The sequence below is a fragment of the Puma concolor genome, chromosome E2, assembly GCF_028749965.1.
Source record: "Puma concolor isolate L17-30 chromosome E2, mPumCon1.1.hap2, whole genome shotgun sequence".
Classification (NCBI taxonomy): domain Eukaryota; kingdom Metazoa; phylum Chordata; class Mammalia; order Carnivora; family Felidae; genus Puma; species Puma concolor.
The window spans coordinates 44,157,723-44,180,787 of NC_141681.1; the positions used below are offsets into that span (position 1 = coordinate 44,157,723).

The 23,065-nt window shown below is 42.5% G+C and overlaps 1 long non-coding RNA gene and 2 pseudogenes across 1 annotated transcript in view; 2 read left to right on the forward strand and 1 right to left on the reverse strand.

Moving 5' to 3' along the window:
• Positions 1-23,065, forward strand: part of LOC147573527 (uncharacterized) — a 45,656-nt gene that overhangs the window by 13,973 nt on the left and 8,618 nt on the right. Inside the window, exons 2-3 of the long non-coding RNA XR_015245161.1 lie at positions 8,831-8,996; positions 9,408-9,528. This is a non-coding gene — a long non-coding RNA (uncharacterized LOC147573527). The remainder of the gene's footprint in view (positions 1-8,830; positions 8,997-9,407; positions 9,529-23,065) is intronic.
• Positions 9,407-9,536, reverse strand: LOC112851453 (U1 spliceosomal RNA; annotated as a pseudogene).
• LOC147573528 (histo-blood group ABO system transferase pseudogene) lies at positions 18,626-20,177 on the forward strand (annotated as a pseudogene).

A 23,065-nucleotide genomic window follows, 5' to 3' on the forward strand; every position in this document is an offset into this window, starting at 1 on the left:
GTCTAAGTGGAGAGACACACTCAGAGAGATGGGTGAACAGCCCATGACTGCATGGCCAGCTGGCAAGTGTCAACTAAGCAGCCAGACTCCAGGACTGGGTTCTTGGCCACCCTGTACTCTGATTCTCTGCCTTGCCTGTGTAGACTTTGCAGTTTCCTTTTTCCGGGCTCTTTCCCCCATCACGTTCCTTTGGTTTTCACCCTTATGCTTGCCATAGGGTCCGTTGACCCTAGGCAGGGCCCTCAAGGTGGAGAAGGGAACTTGATCCAGGGCGATTTTAGACTCAGGGCTTATTGTACTCTGCCCACACCTGTATCCCCCTCTGTGGTCCTAGGAGTTCCAAGCTTATGTCTCTTGGAAAATAAAACTTCTGGCACAGACTTATGCAGCGCCCTGTGGGACTAACAGTTGGTATAAAAGAGTCCCATGGCGGGTAGGGAGCACTTGCCATCTGCACCCTGAAACTGGCTGGCGTTCTTGTGTTGCTCTGCGACACCTTGTTTCTGCCTCCCACAGAAGTAGGTGGCTGAAGACATGGTTTTTCCAGGCTTTCTGAAACCTTCTTAGGGTAGTTCTGAGCATGTTAGGAGGAAGGAATGAGTGACTTTTTTGGTGAGTGTCTTAAGGGTCTGACACTTCACCCTTGTGGTCCAGATAGTGACATTTGCCTAGCTGTGCATAAGAACTTTTGTGTAATCTTTTTTTTTAAAGACTTTATTTTTAAGTAATCTCTGTACCCTACATGGGGCATGAACTCACAACCCCGAGACCAAGAGTCAGATGCTCTACTGACTAAGCCAGACAGGCGTCCCAAGAATGTTTGTGTAATCCTGATTGTCACCCCTAGTCAATGATGCTAATGTAGTGGCAAAATATCAAGACAACCCTGTGATGTTGCAAATGCCAGAAAACTGAAACACTGCTTTGAGGACAAAATGGCACCAGAGGATGAGGAGCATGTGCTTGACATGTTTGTGGGTCTAGCCGTATGTATGTGTCTGTGGCTCTGGTGCCTATCTGGGGACTCTGCTCATCCCAGGGCAGGCTCAACCCATTGCCCTGCTCACCATGGCATTTCCCTGGGAACCTTGGAGATTCAAGAACCTCACAGAATAAAGAGGTAGAAGGGATGGGGCAGACACCGGCGATGTAGGAAAAGACCAGAAAGAGACCAGTGTAGCCTCTGACCACTCGGGCAAGCCCTGACTGCTCGGCAATGCCAGGCCACTAGCCCGAGAACCTCCAGGCTCACCTGTCTCCATGGCACCACCTGGCCAGTGTGTCAGGCCCTGGGCTCTGGCCTTCCTGACTCCAGCCTCAGCAACACAAGTGCCTGGATCCTCTTTAGACTGTCACCACTGCCACTGGCCACTTACATTGTCCAGACTTTATCCTAGCACCCCCAACCCTTTGTCCATGCTTCCCTAATATCCTCATTTTACCTCTTTCTGTAGAATCCAGGGGGTTATTCTGTGGCTTACACACCAGGACACATTCTCCAAAGGGCCCCCCGCTCCCTAGACCTGTTACACACCAAGACAAGGACTAGAACATATCCTCTCTCAATTGCTGTCATACCCGATGGGGACAGGGCCCTGCTTCAAGCTGCTAGTCCCTGGAAAAACAGCAGGAGGAAGCTGACCTGGAACAATAAATCGCTGCAGGTTCATTGCAGCCCCCATCCTCTCCCAGGAACCCATAGACTCATCTGGAATACTGGCAAGACCTCCTCAGCAACTTCATTCTGTCCTGCCCCAGAATACCCACTCCTATCCCTCCAGATGGGACGAGTTACCCCTTCCTCCTCTTTTTGCTGTATTGGAGGGAGCCTTAAGAGAGCTTTTCAGGCATACCTTTGGATACTCTTATGCACGAGATTGAGAGGAATCCACCTTTACTTGCTCACATCCAAAAGCCACACTCCAAACAAGGTGTCAGGCCCCTTTCCATAAGTGTCCAATGATTTTGCCATGCAACTTGGTGTCTCTTTCTCCTTGAGGCCTCATCGGGTTGTAGGACCTTTTCTTTTTAGGATGCAGCGTACTCATGTCCTTTGTGTTACTGGAGCCATCCTGGCCGGGAGCCCTAAAGAAGCCATTTGCCTGATATAGGTAGTCTCAGCAAACTGCCGCGTCCAGATGTCTGACTGGAGATTCCGATAAAGACTTGCAAATCTGCCGCCAAGTACTTACCCCCTGGGCTAGAGGTTGGGCTCTTTGGGGGGATACCGCACGGACCACACCTGTGACTTCTGGCTGGGGCTGGATGTGAATGCCCTCAGGATGCAGTTCCTCAACTGAACTTGTTATAGGGTTGGGAAGGTGGGGAAGACGACAATCACAGCAGCTAGAGTGTCTGAGCACTTCTGTGGACCAGGACCCACAGGTCACATGCATTATCTACCAAATTTCAGCCTCTCAGCCACCTTGAGAAATGGGAGTAATCCTCATAGTCTTAGAAGTGAGGAAACGGAGGCTCAGAGAGAGAAAGTGTGTGAAGAAATGTTGATGGCTCCTGAGGAGCAGAATCTGCTCCTACCGCCCCCTGTTGGAGAGACAGGCTCGGTGAACTCACTTGTGTCTGCATATATTACAGTCCTCTGGGCCTCTGATATACATCTAAAAAATGGGAAAAAGTACCTCCCATTTCCATGGCTGTGGTGAGTGCAAAGTAAAATCATTGGTACGAAGGGGCTCCTGTCCCAAGCAACTGACACGGAGACAAAGAACAAAGATACGGTTCTTGGTTGCAGGATAAGCGCTGAGCCTGGCCAGGACCAAGAAACTGCCTCTTACATTTCAGTTTTTTTTTTCTGTGGTGGACTGAGCTGCCTCCACATACTCTTACCACAAAGTGGGTCTTATATACAGAGCTGGGTTCCTGGGTCCCAGGGCTTCAGAACTCCTCCTGTGGCTCTGCTCCGTAGGGGTGATTCTGGAGCTCTCTCATGTCTAACTGCCCCACTCTCGCCTAGTTCAGTGATGGCCCACTGAGAGCTGCCTGAGGAAAGAGCCTGCGAGGCCTTCACCACCGGGACCTTCTCAGGATGAGTGTTCCTATGATCCTCGTGGCAAGGAGCCTATGGGATCCTCCCTAAACTGGATGCACTGGCAGTCACTCATCTTCTTGTGATGTGTGCTCTGTTGGTGGCAGTGGAAGGCCACCTTGCTCAGGATGAGAGGTGGCCCTGGGGCTGCCCTCACCCCTCAACTCCACTCCACATCATGGGTAGAGGCTGCTTCTAAAATGGGGTACGAACCTCTGTCTCTGTAGAAGCTAAGGGGAAAGAAGGTGGCACAGGGAGGTTGTGGGCAGAGAATCTACACTCCAGCCAAGTGCATGTGAACCAGGAGGTATGTTCCACTGCTCACCCATTCCGGGGGCTTACTGGAACGGTGCTAGCCATCCAGATGAGTTGGACGGGTGCAAGGTCTCGGATAAGTACTCTCACCTATAGATGAGCGTACAGGTATGATGGGTGCCTTGTCTAAAGACGAGGAGAGATGATGAAGGGTAGTTTGTTCTCACAACACAGATAATATCTTGGCTGTTGCCCAACTTCCACAGAACCGCCTGAGGACTGCTAGGCATCAGTAGCACCGGTGCTTTCCATGTGCTGCCTCCCCTCTTACTTCCCTCTGCCAAACTGTAGAATCTTTATCTAATCTGGTGTTGGGGAAATTATCATGACAGGACATCTTTCTAAATCTCTGATACCAAAATTTAGGATTTGGAGGTGAAAGCCACAATGTGTCTTTTCATGTCTGCTGCTGACATGTCATTTCCTCCATTAATCATGAAGACCCCCCCCCCATTTTCACCTGCCCGAGTTCATGTGCAGCGATAGTGGACAGCCTCCCCTGCCCCCCAGCAGACATGGTGCCTCCTCAAATACTTGTATGTCTTCTTACTGCTTGGCAGCTTTCTCTGCCACGTGGGAGCTTGGCGGGCCATTGTCAGGCTCACTCTGAAAGTGCAGGGGTACTTAATATCCACAGAGCAGCCTTTAAAAAAATACACACCTCCTTGATCTCTAGCGGATCAATTCTGAGATACGTTGCATACTGTCTCTGAGAGGGCTGGACGCAGGTTTGAGACCTAGTTGCTAATAGCGGTGGCTTTTCTCCCTCCCAGTTTCGTACCTGTTCACCCTGAAATCACACCCCAAATAAACATCCTGTCCCCAGAACTTTGTCTCAGAATCTGCTTTGGCAAGAACACAACTAACGTAGTGAACCAGGTACAGCTTCTTAAGCAGGAAGGAAAGGCAGCCAAATAGAAGGCCAGTGAAGAGTGGGGGTGAAGGGTGGGGGCAGGGCATGGCTGTTGATCTTCCGAGGGAACCTTGGTTGGGTAGAGAGGTTTTCTTTTATCTTTTATTTATCTAGGGGCCATGCATTGTAGATGCCCAGACTGTCCTGGCAACATGTTCTTATGGCACCCTCCTCGCCTCAGCCCATGGGAATCCTTGGGATTCCAGGCAGAAGGATGCACTAGCCACTTGCTCAGGGCCTACGACCCAAGCAGAGAGAGAATATACGGAAAAAACTCTGGGTGCCTCCCATTACAGAGCAATAGAATTGAGATATGTCCCTCAGAAAAGAAAAATCCTAGATCCATTACCCCAGTTACACACAGTACTCATGCCAGTTCTTGTGATGAAGATTGGCATTGGCAAATGCACATTGGCATTGGGTTTGCTGTTATCTTAGCCGGAAGATTCTCTTTGATGTCTTTTTTCTTTTCAAAGTAGAAAAGAAGGATAAACTTATTATTCAACAGAATTCTTTTTGAGGTCACCTGAGGAATGCCCAGAAATCCTTCATCCTTACCCAGAACACTTCCCCAGTTACCCTCTGATGCAAAAAAAAGCAAACTTTATGTTTTCACTTTTGGTCTGTGCATCCGTTTTGTTACTGTGTAAACATTCAGGTATGGGAGACACTTGAGGCTTCAGGCATCGTTTTATTCATTGTAGTAAAATATTCAGAACACAAAGTTTGCACTCTATTTTTAAGAGACAATTCCTTGACATTAAGTATATTAACATAAATGTAACCATCACCACCATCCATCTCCAGAACTGTTTTCATCTTCCCAAACTGAAACTCTACCCATTAAACATTAACTCCCCATCTCCTTTATCCCGTGCCCCTGACAAGCACCATTCCACTTTCCGTCTCTATGAATTTAACCGCTCTAGTTACCTCGTATAAGTGGAATCATACAGTATTCGTCCTTTTATCACTGGCATTTCACTTAGCATAATGTCTTCAAGTTTCATCCATGTTGAAACGTGGCAGAATTTCCTTGCATTTTAAGGCTGAATATATATGCCACATTTTGCTAATCCTGTCATCCTTCAGCGGGCACTTGACTTACTTGTACCTTTTGGCTATTGCGAACAATGCTACTATGAACATGGGTGTACAAATAACTTCCAAGTCCCTACTTCTTTGGGTTAGTACCCGGAAGTGGAATTTCTGGATCATAATGGTAATTATATTTTCAATTTTGGGGGAGGGGGAGGTACCATACTACCTTTCATAGTTCTGCCCCGTTTTACATTCCCGCCAGCATTATACAAGGGTTGCAGTTCCTCCATGTCCTCACCAAAATTTTTTTTAAAGTTTTTATTTAAATTCCAGTTAGTGGGGGCACCCGGGGGGCTCGGTCGGTTAAGGGTCTGACTCTTGACGACGGCTTGGGTTATGATCTCACGGTTCACAAGTTTGAGTCCCGCACCAGGCTCTGTGCTGACAGTGCGGAGTCTGCTTGGGATTCTCTCCTTCTCCCTCTCTTTCTCTGCCCCTCCCCTGCTCATGCTGTCTCTCTCAAAAATAAATAAACAGCCTTAAAAAAATAAATTCCAGGTAGTTAACACGCAGTGTTTCTAGTAGTTTCAGGTGTGGAATTTAGTGATTCAGCTCTTCCATACAACCCTTGGTGCTCGTCACAACATGTGCCCCCTTAATCCCCGCAACCTATTTATCTGTCTCCACCCATGTCCTTTCTTATAACCATCAGTTTGTTCTTGGTAGTTAAGAGTCTATTTCTTGGTTTGCTTCTCTCTTTTTTCCCCCTTTCTCATCTGATTTGCTTCTTAAGTCCCACCTGTGAGTAAAATCATATGGTATTTGTCCTTCTCTAACTGACTAATTTCACTTAGCATAATACTCTCTAGCTCCACCCACATCATTGCAGATGGCAACATTTCATTCTTTTTTATGGCTGAATAATATTCCATTATATATATAATATTCCTATATATATATGTGTGTGTGTGTGTATAGATAGATAGATAGATAGATAGATAGATAGATAGATAGATACCACATGTTCTTTATCCAAAATTTTTATTTTCTGTTTTTGGTATTAGCTGTCCTAAGGGTAGTGAAGTGGTATTTCACTGTGTTTTTGATTTGCAATTCCCTAATGTTGAACATCTTTTCTTGTGGTTACTGGCCATTTGTATTTCTTCTTGGAGAAGTGTTTATTCAAGCCTTTTGCCTATTTTTTAGTTGCCTTGTTTTGTTGTTGTTGTTGTTGAGTTATAATTCTTTATATGTCCCGGATGTGAACCCCCCTTTTTAATGTTTGTTTGTTTGTTTGTTTGTTTATTCACTTATTTATTTATTTTTGAGAGAGAGAAAGAGGGAGAGAGAAATCCCAAATAGGTTCCACACTGTAAGCATAGAGCCTGACTGCATTGTATTATATTATTATACAGAATATTTAACTGTTCTCAAAATCTGTGCTTTGCTAATTTATTCCTCCTCCAAACCCTGGAAACCACTTTTTTTTTTTAACTATCTCCACAATTTTGCCTTTTCCTGAATGTTAGACCATTGGAACCATACAAGATGCAGCCTTTTTTACTATGAAAACTAATTGAATTTTATCTTCTTTTCAACTTGATTGAGATATCATTGACGTATACTATTTTGTCAGCTTGAAGTGTGCGACCTGTTGAATTGGTACTTATATATTGCAACATGATTGCCAACATAGCGTGAGCCAAAACCTCCAACTCATCACATAAGTTACCATTTCTTTTTTTGAGGTGAGAACATTTAAGAGCTGTCTTAGTAACTGCCAAGTATATAATATAGTATTATTAACTATAACACCGTGCTGTACATTAGATTGCCAGAACTAATTCATCTTCTAATGGAAAGTTTTTACTTTTTGACCAACATCTCTTCATCTCCATTTCTCCCACCCCCAAGCCCCGGGAAAGCCACCATTCTTTTCTCTGTTTCCATGAGTTTGACTTTTTTAGATTCTACATATAAGTGATATCATACAGTATTTATCTTTCTTGGCCTGACATGTTTCATTTAGCACAATGTCCTCAAGGTGAAATCCACATTGTGGCAAATGGCAAGATTTTCTTCTTACTTACTGCTGAATTAAATATATTGAATTAAATACATATTTAGAATTCCTGTATATATATTCACATCTTCATCTCTTCATCCATTGATGGACACTTAGGTTGTTTCTATATTGTGGCAATTGTGAATGATGCTGCAGTGAACATGAGAGTAGAAATGGCTCTTCAAGATCCTATTTGTATTTTCTTTAGATATATACCCAGAAATGGTAGTTCTGTTTATCATTTTTGAGGAATCTCTATAATGTTTTGCATAGTGGCTACACCAACTTAAACACCCACCAGCAGTGCACAAAGATTCCCTTTTCTCCACATTCTCACCAATACTTGTTAATCTCTTATCTTTTTCATGACAGTCATTCTGACAGGTGTGAAGTGATATCTCATTGTGATTTTGATTTGCATTCTCCTGATGATTACTGACTTTGTACCTTTTTGTGTACCTTTTGGCCATCCATACATCATCCTTTGAAAAATATCTATTCAGACCTTCTGCCCATTTTTTAGTTGAATTGTTTGGTTTTTGTACTATTGAGTTGTGTATATAGTTATATATTCTTTATATTTTGGGCTCTTTATATATTTTAGATATTAACCTCTTACCTGTTACAAGTTTGCAAATATTTTCTCCCATTTGGCCTTTTCATTTTATTGATGATTTCCTTTGCTGTACAGAGTGTTTGTTTGTTTGATGTAGTTCCACTTGTTTATTTTAGTTTTTGCTGCCTTTGATTTTTTATTTTTTTAAGTTACTTTTTTTTTTTTAATTTTGAGAGGAGAGAGAGAGGGAAAAAAAACACAAGTGGGGGAGGGGCAGACAGAAGAAGAGACAGAATCCCAAGCTAGGTGCTGTACTGTCAGCACAGAGCCCGATGTGGGACTTGAACTCACCAACTGTGAGATCATGACCTGAGCCAAGATCAAGAGTCAGGGGCTTAATTGACTGCGCCACCCAGGTGCCCCTGCTGCTTTTGCTTTTGATGCCAAATACAAAAATTATTGCCTAGACTGATGTCAAGGAGCTTACCCCCTATGTTTTCTAGGAGTTTTATGTTTTCAAGTCTTATAGTCAAATCTTTAATGCATTTTGAATTGATTTTTGTGCATGGTGTAATAGAGGGGTCTAGTTTCATTCTTTTGCATGTAGTTTTCTGCTTATCCTAGAACCATTTATTGAAGAGAATATCCTTTCTCCATTGTATATTCTTGGCCCCTTTGTTGTAAATTAATTGACCATGTATGAATGGGTTTATTTCTGGGCTCTTTATTCTATTACATTGGTCTCTGTGTCTTCTTTTATGCCAATACCATACTGTTTTGATTACCATAGCTTCATAATATAGTTTGAAATTAGGAAGTGTTTATTTCTTTTTTTTCCAAGTTTTTATTTTATTAAAAAATTTTTTTTAATGTTTATTTTTATTTTTGAGACAGAGACAGTGTGAGCAGGGGAGATGCAGAGAAAGAGGGAGACACAGAATCTGAAGCAGACTTCAGGCTCTGAGCTGTCAGCACAGAGCCTGATGCAGGGCTCAAACTCACGAACCATGAAATCACGACCTGAGCCGAAGTTGGAGGCTTAACCAACTGAGCCACCCAGGTGCCCTTTAATGTTTATTTATTTTTGAGAGAGATAGAGTGAGAGAGACAGAGAGAGAGCAGGGGAGGGGTGAAGAGAGAGGGAGACACAAAACTCAAAGTAGGCTCCAGGCCCTGAGCTGTCAGTACACAGCCCAATGTGGGCTCGAACTCATGGACTGTGAGATAGTGACCTGAGCTGAAGTCAGAAGCTTAACTGACTGAGCCACCCAGGTGCCCCTCCAAGTTTTTATTTGAATTCCAGTTAGTTAAAATACAGTGTGATATTCGTTTCAGGTGTAGAATTTAGTGATTCATCACTTACATACAACACCCAGTGTTCATTACAAGTGCCCTCCTTAATACCCATCACCTATTTAACCCATACCCCTGCCCACCTCCCCTCTAGTAACCATCAGTTTGTTTTCTATAGTTAAGAGTCTGTTTAATTTCCCACATTTGGGAAAATCACAGAGATCAGTACATTCAGAGTGCAATGGATAAGCCTTGCCCCAGGAAAACCACCTTCATGATCATGGTATCTCTCCTGCCAGGTAAGTACAGCTTTGTTACTCCTCAAGATTGCCTTGACTGTTTGGGGTCTTTTGTGATTCTGTACAAATTTTAGGATTTTTTTTTTCTGTGAAAAATGCCATTGGAATTTTGATAGGAATTGCGCTGAATTTGTAAATCACATTGGGTAATACAGACATTTTCATGACATTAATTATTCCACTCTAAAAGCACATAATACCTTATTAAGCACATAAGCACATAATATCACTTATTTGTGACTTCTTCAGTTTCGTTCATCAATTTTGTGTAGTTTTCAGCATATAGATCTTTTTACCTTCTTGGTTAAATTTATTCCTAAATATTTTAGTCTTTGTGATGCTTTTGTGAATGGGATTTTTCATAATTACTCTTTTTGTTAGTCTATAAAAATGCAGCCAATTTTTATATATTGATTTTATATTCTGCAACGTTACTGAATTAATTTATTTTAATGGTTTTTTGATGGACTCTTTTCTGTATTTAATATGTCATCTGTAAATAGAGAAAATTTTATTCCTTCCTTTCTTATTTAGGTGTCTTTCATTTCTATTTTTTATCTAATGATTGATCTAGGACCTTCTACTATGTTGAATAAAGTGGAGACAATCGGCATCCTTGACTTGTTTCTGATCTTACAGGAAAAGCTTTTAGCTTTTCACCATGCAGTGTAATGTTACTTGTGGTCTTATCATACGTGGCCTTTATAATGTTGAGGTACATTCCTCTGTACCCAGTTGGTTGAGAATTTTGTCACAAAAGGATGTTAAATATTTTCAAATGTTTTTTCTACATCTATTGAGATGATTTATGATTTTTATCCTTCATTTTGTTAATATGGTGTATCACATTGATTAATTTGTGGATGTTGAATCATTCTTTTTTTTTTTTTAAGTATTTTGAGAGCGAGAGAGCATGCAAACAAGTGGGGGAGGGGCACGGAAAGAAGGAGAGAGAGAATCCCAAGGAGGTTCCACCCTGATCGTGCCAAGCCAGATGTGGGGCTTAAACTCACAAACCATGAGATCATGACCTGAGCAGAAACCAAAAGTTGGATGCTTAACCAGTTGACCCATCCAGGCACCCCACGTTGAATCATTTTTTAAAAAAGATTTTTTTTTAACGTTTATTTAATTTTTGAGACAGAGAGAGACAGAGCATGAACGGGGGAGGGTCAGAGAGAGAGGGAGACACGGAATCCGAAACAGGCTCCAGGCTCCAAGCTGTCAGCACAGGGCCCGACACGGGGCTTGAACTCACGGACCGTGAGATCATGACCTGAGCCGAAGTCGGACGCTCAACTGACTGAGCCACCCAGGCGCCCCAAATCATTCTTGAATCCATGGAATAAATCTCACTTGATCATGGTATATAATCCTTATAATGTACTGTTGAATTTGTTGTCCTAATATTTTGATGAGAGTTTTTGAATCCATGTTCATCAGGATATTGGCCTGTTTTTCTTTTCTTGTAGTGTCCTTGTCTGGTTTTATTATCAGGGTAATGCTGGCCTTGTAAAATGAATGTGGAGGTGTTTCCTCCTCTCCTGGTTTTTGGGAAGTTTGAGAAGGATTTGTATTATGTCTGACCCTTGAACAATGTGGGGGATGGGGCACTGACACACCATGGGGGGTGGGGCTATGCATAAAACTGGGGGAGGAAAGAAGTGGGGATCCGATGAGATTGGCTCTCCAAGAATAGCTTTTCTAGGACTTCCAAAATGAATTACTGCATGTCCTCTTTGCTCTGTGATGTAAGCTTTGGAAGGAACCTAACCTAACCTAGAAGATTAGGGAATGAACTTTCCTCCTTTCATTTCAGAAGGATCACTAATCTCATGATGCTTATTTTTCAGATCCCTCATTACTGAGGAGTGGCCCTTTTTATTTTTTATTTTTTATTTTTTTTTTCAACGTTTATTTATTTTTGGGACAGAGAGAGACAGAGCATGAACGGGGGAGGGGCAGAGAGAGAGGGAGACACAGAATCGGAAACAGGCTCCAGGCTCTGAGCCATCAGCCCAGAGCCCGACGCGGGGCTCGAACTCACGGACCGCGAGATCGTGACCTGGCTGAAGTCGGACGCCCAACCGACTGCGCCACCCAGGCGCCCCGGAGTGGCCCTTTTTAAATGTAGGGAAATCCTGGGGGATCCTGAGATCTTTTCTCTGTAAGACCCAGCTGCAAAATAATGTATCTTTTGATTCATCTGTTGACTGGAAGACTTACTGATAATGCAAACAGTTGATTAACATGTATTTTGTAATATGTGTTATGTACTGTATTCCTACAGTAAAGTAGCTAGAGAAAAGAAAATGGTATTAAGAAAACAATAAGGAAAGGTGGCTGCACCAGTTTGCATTCCCACCAACAGTGCATGAGGGTTCCCCTTTCTCCACATCCTCACCAACACCTGTTGTTTTAGCCATTCTGACTGGTGTGAGGTGATATTTCAGTGTGGTTTTATTTATGTTTCCTTGGATGATGGGTGGTGTTGAGCCTCTCTTCATGTGTCTGTTGGCCTCATGTGTCATTAGGTCTTCTTTGGAAAAATGTCTATTCATGTCTTCAGCCCATTTTTTAATTGGATTATTCATTTTTTTGAGTGTTGAGTTTTATAAGATCTTTATGTATTTTGTTTGGATACGAGCCCTTTATCAGATTTGTTATCTGCAAATATCTTCTCTCATTCTGTAGGTTACTTTTTAGTTTTGTTGATTGTTGCCTTTGCTGTGCAGAAACTTTTTATTTTGATTAAGTCCCAATAGTTTGTTTTTGCTTTTGTTTCCCTTGCCTCAGGAAATATATCTAGCAAGAAGTTGTTATGGCCGATGTCAAAGAGGTGTTCTTCTCTAAGATTTTGATGGTTTCCTGTCTCCCATTTAGGTCTTTAATCCATTTCGAATTTATTTTTGTGTATGATGTAAGAAAGTGGTCCAGTTTGATTCTTTTGCGTGTTGCTGTTCTGTTTTCCCAACACCATTTGTTGAGGAGCCTGTCTTTTTTCATTTGGATATTCTTTCCTGCCTTGTCCAAGATTAATGGACCATATACTTGTGGGTTCATTTCTGGGTTTTCTATTCTGTTCCATTGATCTATGTATCTGTTTTTGTGCCAGTACCATACTGTCATGATCACTACAGCTTTGTAATATAACTTGAACTTCAGAATAATGATGCCTCTGGTTTTGTATTTCTTTTTCAAGGTTGCTTTAGCTATTTTAGGGTCTTTTGTGGTTCCAAACAAATTTTAGAATTGATGGGAATGTTTATTCTAGCTCTGTGAAAAATGCTGTTCGTATTTTTGGTAAGGGATTACATTAAATGTATAAATTGCTTTGGGTAATATAGACATTTTAACAATATTTGTTCTCCCAATCCATGAACATGGAATGTTTTTCTATTTCTTTGTGTTATCTTCAATTTTTTTCATCAATAGATTTCTTTAAATTTTTTTTTCAACATTTTTTTTTTATTTGGGACAGAGAGAGACAGAGCATGAACGGGGGAGGGGCAGAGAGAGAGGGAGACACAGAATCGGAAACAGGCTCCAGGCTCTGAGCCATCAGCCCAGAGCCTGACGCGGGGCTCGAACTCACGGACCGCGAGATCGTGACCTGGCTGAAGTCGGACGCTTAACCGACTGCGCCACCCAGGTGCCCCGGTTCTTTTCTTTTTTTAATGTGGTATATCACATTGATTGATTTGTGAATACTAAACCACCCTTGCAGCCCAGGAATAAATCCCTTGAAGGTGGCGAATGATTCTTTTAATGTATTGTTGGATTGAGTTTCCTAGTGTTTGAATTGAGAATTTTTGCATCCATGTCCATCAGGAATATTGGCCTGCAGTTCTCTTTTACAAGTGGAGTCCGTATCTGTCTGGTCTTGGAATCAGGGTAATGCTGGCATCATAGAATGAATTTGGAAGTTCTCCTTCCTCTTCTATTTTTTGGAATGGTTTGAGAAGAACAGGTATTAACTCTTCTTCAAATGTTTGATAAAATACGCCTGTGAAGCCATCTGGTCCTGGACTTTTGTTTGCTGGGAGGTTTTTGATTGCTGGTTCAGTTTCTTTCCCGGTTATTGGTCTGTTCAGGTTTTCTTCCTGTTTCAGTTTTGGATGTTTATATGTTTCTAGGAATTTATCCATTTCTTCCAGGTTGTCCAATTTGTTGGCATATAGTTTTGTATAATATTCTCTTATAATTGTATTTCTGTGGTGTTGGTTGTTATTTCTCCTCTCTCATTTGTGATTTTATTTATCTGGGTTCTTTCTCTTTTCTTTTTAATAAATCTAGGAAGGGGGTTATCATTTTTATTCATTTTTTTAAATAACCAAATCAGCTCCTGGTTTCATTGATCTGGTTTTTTTTTAATTAAAAAAAAAATTTTTTTTAACGTTTATTTATTTTTGACAGAGAGAGAGCAAGAGAGAGAGAGAGACAGAGCATGAGCGGGGAGGGGCAGAGAGGGAGACACAGAATCCGAAGCAGGCTCCAGGCTCTGAGTTGTCAGCACAGAGCCCAACGTGGGGCTCGAGCTCACAAACTGCGAGATCATGACCTGAGCCGCAGTCGGACGCTCAACTGACTGAGCCACCCAGGCGCCCCTCATTGATCTGTTCTATTGTTATTTTCATTTCTATATAATTTATTTCTGCTCTGATCTTTATTATTTCCTTCCTTCTGCTGACTTTAGGGTTTGTTTGTTGTTCTTTTTCTAGCTCCTTTTGGTGCAACGTTAGGTTGTTTATTTTGAGATATTTTTTGCTTCTTGCTTAAGGTAGGCCGGTATTGCTTAAGGTGCAACGTTAGGTTGTTTATTTTGAGATATTTTTTGCTTCTTGCTTAAGGTAGATGGTATCCACTTTTTCTGCATCCTAAAGATTTTGGACCATTGTGTTTTCATTTCTTTTGTTTCCATGTACTTTTTTTAAAAACTTTTTTTTTTTAATGTTTATTTATTCTTGACAGAGAGACAGAGTGTGAGCAGGGGAAGGGCAGAGAGAGAGGGAGACACAGAATCCGAAGCACACTCCAGGCTCTGAGCTGTCAGCACAGAGCCTGATGCGGGGCTCGAACTCACGGACTATGAGATCATGACCTGAGCTGAAGTCAGACGCTTAACTGGCTGAGCCACCCAGGTGCCTCTGTTTCCATGTACTTTTTAATTTCCTCTTTGATTTCCTGGTTGACCCATTCATTTTTTAGTAACAAGTTATTTAACCTGCATGTATTTGTGGTCTTTCCAGATTTTTTTTTTCTTGTGGTTAACTTCATAGCATTGTGGTCAGGAAAGATGCATAGTATGAATTCTATCTTGAATTTGCTAAGGTTTGTTTTGTGGCCTAATATATGATCTGTTCTAGAGAATGTTCCACGTGCACTTGAAAAGAATGTGTATTCTGCTGTTTTAGGGTGGAATGCTCTGAATATATCTGTTAAATCGATCTGGTCCAGTGGGTCATTCAGTGCCATTGTTTCCTTGTTGATTTTTGTTTAGATGATCCGTCCATTGATGTAAGTAGGGTGTTAAAGTCCCCTATCATTCTTATACTGTTATTGATTAGTTCCTTTATGTTTGTTATTAACTGCTTGATGTATTTGGATGCCCCTATGTTGAGTGAATACATATTTACAATTGTTATATCTTCTCACTGGATTGTCCCCTTTAATATTATATGGAGTCCTTCTTTGGCTCTTGTTACAGTCTCTGTTTTAAAGTCTATTTTGTTCAAAGTAAGTATTGCTACGCCAGCTTTCTTTTGACATCCATTTGCATGACGGATGTTTCTCCGTCCTCTTACCTTCAATCTGCAGGTGTGTTTAGGTCTAAGATGGGTCTCTTGTGGGCAGAATATAGATGGGTCTCGTTTTTTTTTATCCATTTTGTCACCCTTCTTTTGATTGGAATTTTTAGTCCAATTATATTCAAAGTAATTATTGATAGTATATGTATTTATTTCCATTTTATTACATGTTTTGTGGTTGTTTCTGAAGATTTTGTCTGATCCTTTCTTGTCTCTCTTTCATGTTTTGCTGATTTTCTTTAGTCATATATTTGGATTTCTTTCTCTTTATTCTTTGCATATTTATTAGTGGTTTTTGATATATGATTACCATTAAATTTGTATATAACTCTTCTGCATATAGCAGTCTATATGAAGTTGATGGTCATTTAAGTTTGAACCCATTCTTTTCTCCTCTCCTCCCCATGTTTTAGATGTATGTTATTATACTCTATGTTCTTTTTTTGGTGAGTTCCTTTACTGATTTTTTACAGAAATATTCATTTATACTGCTTTTGTGTTTCCTACCTTCATACTGTCACTTTTGGTCTCTCCTTTCCCCTCAAAGTGTCCCTTATAATATTTCTTGAAGCGCTGGTTTAGTGGTTATGACTCCTTTAGTTGTTGTTTGCCTAGGAAAATCTTAATCTCTCTTTATATTCTGAATGATAGTCTTGCTGGATAAAGTATTCTTGGCTACAGATTTTTCCCATTCAGCACTTTGAATATATCATGCCATTCCCTTCTGGCTTACCAAATTTCTGCTGAAAAACCTTCTGCTAGCCTTATTGGTTTTCCCTTGTAAGTTAATGACTTCTTTTGTCTTGCTCCTCTAAAAATGTTTTCTTCATCACTGTATTTTGCAAGTTTAATTGCAATATGTCTTGGTGTGTGTTTGTTCTTGTCAATTTTGTTGGGGGTTCTCTGTGCCTCCTGGATCTGGTGTACTGTTTCCTTAACAAGATTAGAAAAGTTTGCCGCTATTATTTCTTCAAATAAAATTTCTGCCCCTTTTCTCTCTCTTCCTCTGGGATTCCTACAACATGAATGTTATTGTGTAATGGAGTTACTGAGTTCCCTAAGTCTATTCTCATTCTACATAAGCCTTTTCTCTTTTTTGTTCAGCTTCATTCCATTCCATTACTCTATCTCTAGGTCACTAATTCATTCCTCCACTTCTTCCATCCAGCTGTTCATTCCATCAACTATGTTTCTCATTTTGTTTAATTGTGCCCTTTATCTCTTCTGTGTTATTCCTTCTCTGTGTTAAGGATCTCACTCATGCCTTCCATTCTTTTCTCAAGTCCATGAGTATCCTATGATCATTGCTTTAAATTCTCTATCAGGCATGTTACTTATATCTGTTTCACTTAGATCTCTGGCTGTGGCCTTATCCTGTTATTTCATTTGGGGTAAATTTCTCTGTCTCCTTATTTTGTCTGCCTCTGTGTGTCTCTTTCTCTGTGTTAAGAAAGTTAGCGATGTCTTCTGCTATCGAAGATTGTGATTTTATGAAGAAGAGGTCCTAGAGCACCTTGCAGTGCAGTATCCCTTGTCCACCCAGACCTGGCACATCAGGAGAGTATCCTTTGGGTGTTGATTATGCCCTGCTGTTGTGTCTGAGTCACTTTTCCTTTCACTGCAGTCATCTGCATGGACTCTCTGCCTGTTATGGGCTATGCTTGTTCTCTGTGGTGTTAGTGGGACCCAGGCAGGTTATCTCCAAGGAGGCAGTCCTGCTGGGGAACTGTGAGCAGGTCAGAGATGTTGGAAAAAATTACGCTGGGCCACTAATGCTATGCTGGACCCCCTGAAGTGCTGTGGCAGAAGGGTCGTGAGGCTGGTGGTACACTGTCATTCTTATGCACAGCCAGGCAAATGTCATGATCCACACCACAAAGAGAAGATGACTGCAGTAAAAGACACTCAGAACACTCTTCCCTCCCTCTTCCAGCACAATAAGAACTGTTCTAAGAAGACTTTTTAACCCCTGAAAACCCCCATCTCCAGCCAGCACTTCTGCATGAAAGCAGGAGCAAGGTGTCACAGAGAGAGCAAGGTGTCGTGAGAGCACCAGCCCACTTCGTGGTGCAGGTGGCAGGTGCTCCTTCTCCACCAAGGGGCCCTTTTTTCACCTGCTGTTGGCTCCCCAGTGTGGCATCAGAAGTCTGTGTCTGAGGCTTCATTTTCTAGGAGGCACATGTTTGGAGTTTCCCAGGACATCAGCGGAGGAGGTGTATGAAGTGGCAATAGGATAAGCCCTGCGTCAACAAAGGGTCGTGTCTTGAGGCCTCTGTCTGAGGAACAGCTGACATGTGAAGGCTCAGCGAGAAAACCAAAGAACCTGACTTTAGAAAGAACCCAATAAGGGAAACCTTGAAGACACAAGTGAGACGAAGGGACAGAATACAGAATATTCTCAAATCGGGCTGCTAAGGCAGCTTCAGCACTTACCCGCCAGCCATGTACTTGTGGGCCAGTCACCCACCTGTACAACGTGGGTAACATAGCACCCATCCCCCAAGCTTATTGTAAGGATTGAACAAGATAATGCACATTAAGCTCAGCAGCCTAATCCTAACAACGGTGTGAGGCCTGTAGCATAAAAAGCAAATGCTAGTGGATTTTAAGTAATTATTAAGAGAATGAAGGAAAGCATTTCTAATCTGTAGGTTTTCTGTTCCCTCCACCATGGCTTCCAAATCAGGCCTCCGAACAATTGCCCATGTTAGCTGTATGGATATGATCTTGAAAACAGTCTGATCTTGACCTTGAGGATTTTTTCAGGAAACTCGGTGCTTAGCTCTCAGCTGTTAACAAGGGAGGGCCACACCATAAGTCCTGACCAGGGCATCACTGGTGACTACTGCCCTGCCTTGCTTTCGTCACAGTCTCTGGCCTTTACCTGCTCAGTGGTCTACCTTGAGCCAGTCCCCTGAATCTGTTTCGGGGGCCCTGACTTGTCTTCTTCCTGCTCGTCCTTAAGTTCTAGCTGTCTGTTGGCTAAGTCCTGACACCTGGTTTCTTTGACAGCACTTCAGAAGGAACCTAAATTTATTAGGGTCTCCTCGGATCCTTCCTTTCTCCAAGGGCATCCAGGACATCCCTGTGCTCAGGTACTCACTTGCACCGGTTCAGGCCCCAGGGGAACCTGGGTTGCTGGAGTAGTGAGCAGGAAGTGGGAGTGTGGGTGCTTTAGGGTCGGGCGATCAGCTCCAACGTGCCTCAACCACCGAGAGGAGAAAGTTAGGAGACACAAGTACCCTTGTATCTTGGAGGAGACAAGAGGTGCATCCTTGGGTCATGCAGACATGGCCCAGCTAATGCACATACTGGCTGCAACACAGAAATGCCGTTCACTTCATCGAGTGACCTTTCTTCTTCTCCTAGCTCTTATCATCATTATCTTCAGGTCTAAGGGTTACCTGAACCCAAGAAGCCAGAAGCTGGAAAGCGTCCAGGTTGATCCAAGCATGGGTGTTAGAGACCACAATGGTCTGAAAAGTGTAAAATTACCAAGGATGGTGTATCAACAGCCACAGGTGCTAACACCCTCTAGGAAGGACGTCCTTGTCATGACCCCTCGGCTGGCTCCCATCCTCTGGGAGGGGACTTTCAAAACTGACATCCTGAATGAGCAGGTCCAGCTCCAGAATGCCACCATTGGATTCATCACGTTTCCTGCTAAAAGACCCAAAACCCACCTGAAGATATTGCTGGAACTGCAGAGATGTACTTCATGGCGGGACACAGGGTGAACGACTACGTCTTCACTGACCGGCCAGACCACGTTCCTCATATTAACATCCAAAAAGGAAGGCAGACAATCATCCTCAAGGTCCAGAGCCATGCCCACTGGGAGGACATCTCCATGCACCGCACATCAATTTTCCCCAGCAACGCTTCCACCAGGAAGCGGATTACCTTGTGTGTGTGGATGCGGACATGAAGTTCAGCGACCACACGGGTGTGGAGATCCTCTCCTCCTTGTTCCGCACCCTGCATCCTGGCTACCGTGGGCTCAGTCGGACCCACTTCCCCTATGAACGTTGGCCTCAGTCACAAGCCCATGTTCCTGAAGATGAGGGGGACTTTCATTACACAGGGGCCTTTTTGGGGGGTCAGTGCCAGAGGTTTACAGGCTCAGCAAGGCCTGCCACGAGGCACAAATGGCCGACCAAGCCAACCACATCAAAGCTGCGAGGCATGGTGAGAGCCACCGGAAAGAGTATCTGCTTTACCACAAACCCTCCAAGGTCCTCTCCCCCGAGTACCTGTGGAATCAGCAGCTAACGTATTATTTTAAACCACAAAAACTTAACTTGTCCAAAATCATAAAGTGGAGAAGATTTAAGGTCTTAGAGATGAATTACCAACTGAAAGACTGATGAGCAGAACTTCTAGGAAGGGCTCAGAGAGAGGTAATGCTCAGCTAGCCTGAGTCTTCCTTCCTTCTGGCATGGTATTCTTCATTAAACCAGTTTTAGCACAAAAGGTATGACTCTGCTTTTCCTACCTGATGGAGGCCTAGAACCACGTCTCCTAACGTAGGCCTAATACCATCCCCTCCCCACCCCTCCTGCAACCACCGAATGCACACACGTTTAGGCTGGCCTGATTCTTGGATTCAGACACAAATTCCCAGGGTTTCCACCACCTCTAGCTACTCACTGTGTGATACCACCACCCCTCAGGATGGAGGAGGTGGGTGGTCTGAGTCTGTCCTGACAAAGGATCAGAGATGAGATCTTTACCAGAACAAGGTAGGAAGCCTTAGACACACAGATCACCACAATAAGGTTGGTCAACATCCCTCACCATACATAGTTACAAAAAATTTTTTTTCATTTTTTTCTTGGGGTGAAGATTTTTAAGATCTACTCTTTTAGCAACTTTCAAATATGCAATACAATACAAATTATAGTCATATGCTGTACATTATATCCCCATGAATAATTTCTAACTGGATGTTTATAGTTTTTGACCCCTTTAACCGGTTTTGCACACCCTCCAATTCCCCCTGTGGCAATCACCAATGTGTTCTCGGTCTCTGTGAGTTTGATTTGTTGTTGGTGTTTGCTTTGTTTTTTAGATTCCTGATGTACGTGATATCATACAGTATTTACCTTTCTGTCTGACTTAATTTAATTTAGCATCATGCCCTCAAGGTCCATCCCTGTTGTTGCAAATGGCAAGATTTCATTCCTTTTAATGGCTGAGGCATAGTCGTGTGTGTGTGTGTGTGTGTGTGTGTGTGTGTGTGTGTGTATAGATATACCAAATCTTTATCCATTCATCTATGGATGAACACTTAAGTTGTTTCCAAATCTTGGCTATTGTAAATGATACTGCAATGAAGCGGGGTAGAGCTGTCTTTTGGAGTTAGTGTTTTCATTTTCTTCGGTAAATACCTAGAAGTGGAATTGCCAAATCATATGATAGTTCTGTTTTCAATATTTTGAGAAATCTCCATATGGTTTTCCTTACTGGCTATACCTGTTGGAGGTAAATACCCACCAACAATGCCCAAGCGTTCTCTTTTCTGCAGAGCCTGGTCAACATTTGTTATTTCTTGTCCTTTTCATAACAGCCATTCTGACAGATGTGAGGTGATATCTCATTGTGTTTTGATTTGCATTTCCCTGATACTGAGTAATGTTGAGCAGCTTTTCATGTGTCTGTTGGCCATCTGTATGTCTTCTTTGGAAAAACGTCTATTCAGATCCTCTGCCTATTTTTTATTTGGATTGTTTGTTTGTTTGTTTTGCTATTGAGTTGTAAGAGTTCCTTATATATTTTGGATATTAACCCTTTTCAAATATATGATGTGCGAATATTTTCTCTGAGCAGTAGGTAAAAGTCTTCGGCTTTAAGCCAAATTATCACCTCATTTCAGAAGCTGAAAACAACCTGTGAAGTTGAAGAGTCCCTTTAGGGTACAGATGGGAGGGCACCACGAAGCCACACCAAGGTCCCCTTTCCTCACGTTTGGTTTCTTCATTCCACAGCGCTGCTGTCTGTCCAGTGGAGCAAAGCAGGTCTCTCCTGGCTTCCCCCAACCCTTCCCTGCTTGCCTTGCCCCACACTCAAGGTAGCAATTTAGTAACTTTTGGGGACTTGCCAGTTCCCTATTTTCTGAAAACATATGTACTTTTAGATGACAATTGTCACGGAAACCTCTCTTATTTAGAAGGGATTTCACTGTCCTTCATCCAGAGCCTGGAATCCTGCATTTCCCTGACCTGCTTTTTCCTTTTCACACGCAAAACACGGAGGGAAGTCACCACTAGCAATCTTTATTTCTCTTCTGTGGTTGTTCAGTTTTCCTAATGTTAGTGGCTCTTTCTTGCCTTTATTTTTTATTTTTTTAATATTATTATTATTATTATTATTTTTATTTTTTATCTTTATCTTTCTTGCTTTTAAACTCTAATTCTAAATTGTATGTCTTTCTGTGCCACTGCTGAGTAACCAATTTTCCATAAGAACATTCGGGAACGTATTTTGTCCCTGTTGTAGGTCACGATCACTTATGAACTCCGGACAGCAAAAACAGGATCAAAACAAGTTTATTATGGCCAGGACAGACAGGGAAATACAACAGGTCCTGAAAGTCTGGCCTCGAACAAGCTTTGGGAATGTCTTATAAAGCCTGTATCGGCTAATCGGGTTGCGAAGGGTGGCAGTTTGAAAGGGTGGGCACCAATCACACAATGTTGTAGGTTTTTAAAATATAAGGCGGGCACCAATCACACAGTCCTGAAGAATTTTAAAATATAACTTGATGACTCTAGCTAGTTGAATGCTGAATCATGTAGTTTACAATATTAGTCTTCTATCTAGTTCGAACAGGATGCCGTGCCTGAAAATGGGGAAGGGTGATTATGCCGAGCAGGTTTACAGAAGCTCAAACAAGCAGTTAAGAGGAAGTTTTATTTCACAGTAACTCAGCAAATGTGGTTTTAAGCAGAACTAATATTTAGGGAACAGGAACAGCACTTCTGTGAAAGCCCAAAACGAACACTGGTTCAGGATCTCATACTCGGGGGTCCTTCTAAACTTACAGAGGTCATAGTTAGACCCCTAAGATACGGTGGGGCAGTGAGTTTGTGACTTTTTACATGTTGGTCGTGCCTAGGCCAGATCTTGGTAGAAGGGGTGGGGGAGCGTTTTGCAACCTAAGTTATCTATTTAGCAAGCAGGCGAAGTTACAGAAGGGAAATAGGGGAGATAGGGCTGTTAGTAATTTCCGATAACCCTAATAGGGAACCACATAAGCTTTTATCTCAATTTTTCATGAAAGGTGAGTTTAAGCCGAACTTATATACAACAAGCTTTCTGATATCTCATAAGCTGACCTATTACAGTCCCTAATGCAAACTTGCAGTGTCCCTGTGGGGCTAGTGGAGCTTCAGACCCTGTGGCAGCAGAAGGAAATCCTGCTCTCAGGCCTTCCTGTCCCCTTCCTCCCTCTGTCCTTCAGCCACATCTTCAGAGTGGAGGGGGTTCCCAGAGCTGGCCTCTCAGACCTTTCAAGCCCTGTCTACCCCCAGAGGCGTCATGCCCACCTCTGACCTCGCAACTCAGCTGCAAAGGAACAGGGTTGTGGCTCTATCCCTTCTCATTTCTCATGTTGGGCTTTAGCCAAAACATTGGTTGCTTTTGTAAAGTGTGACCATCTCCCGTTGAAAGCCATCTATTGTTAACAATGTAGACTCTACCGGTGCGCCTGGGTGGCTCAGTCGGTTAAG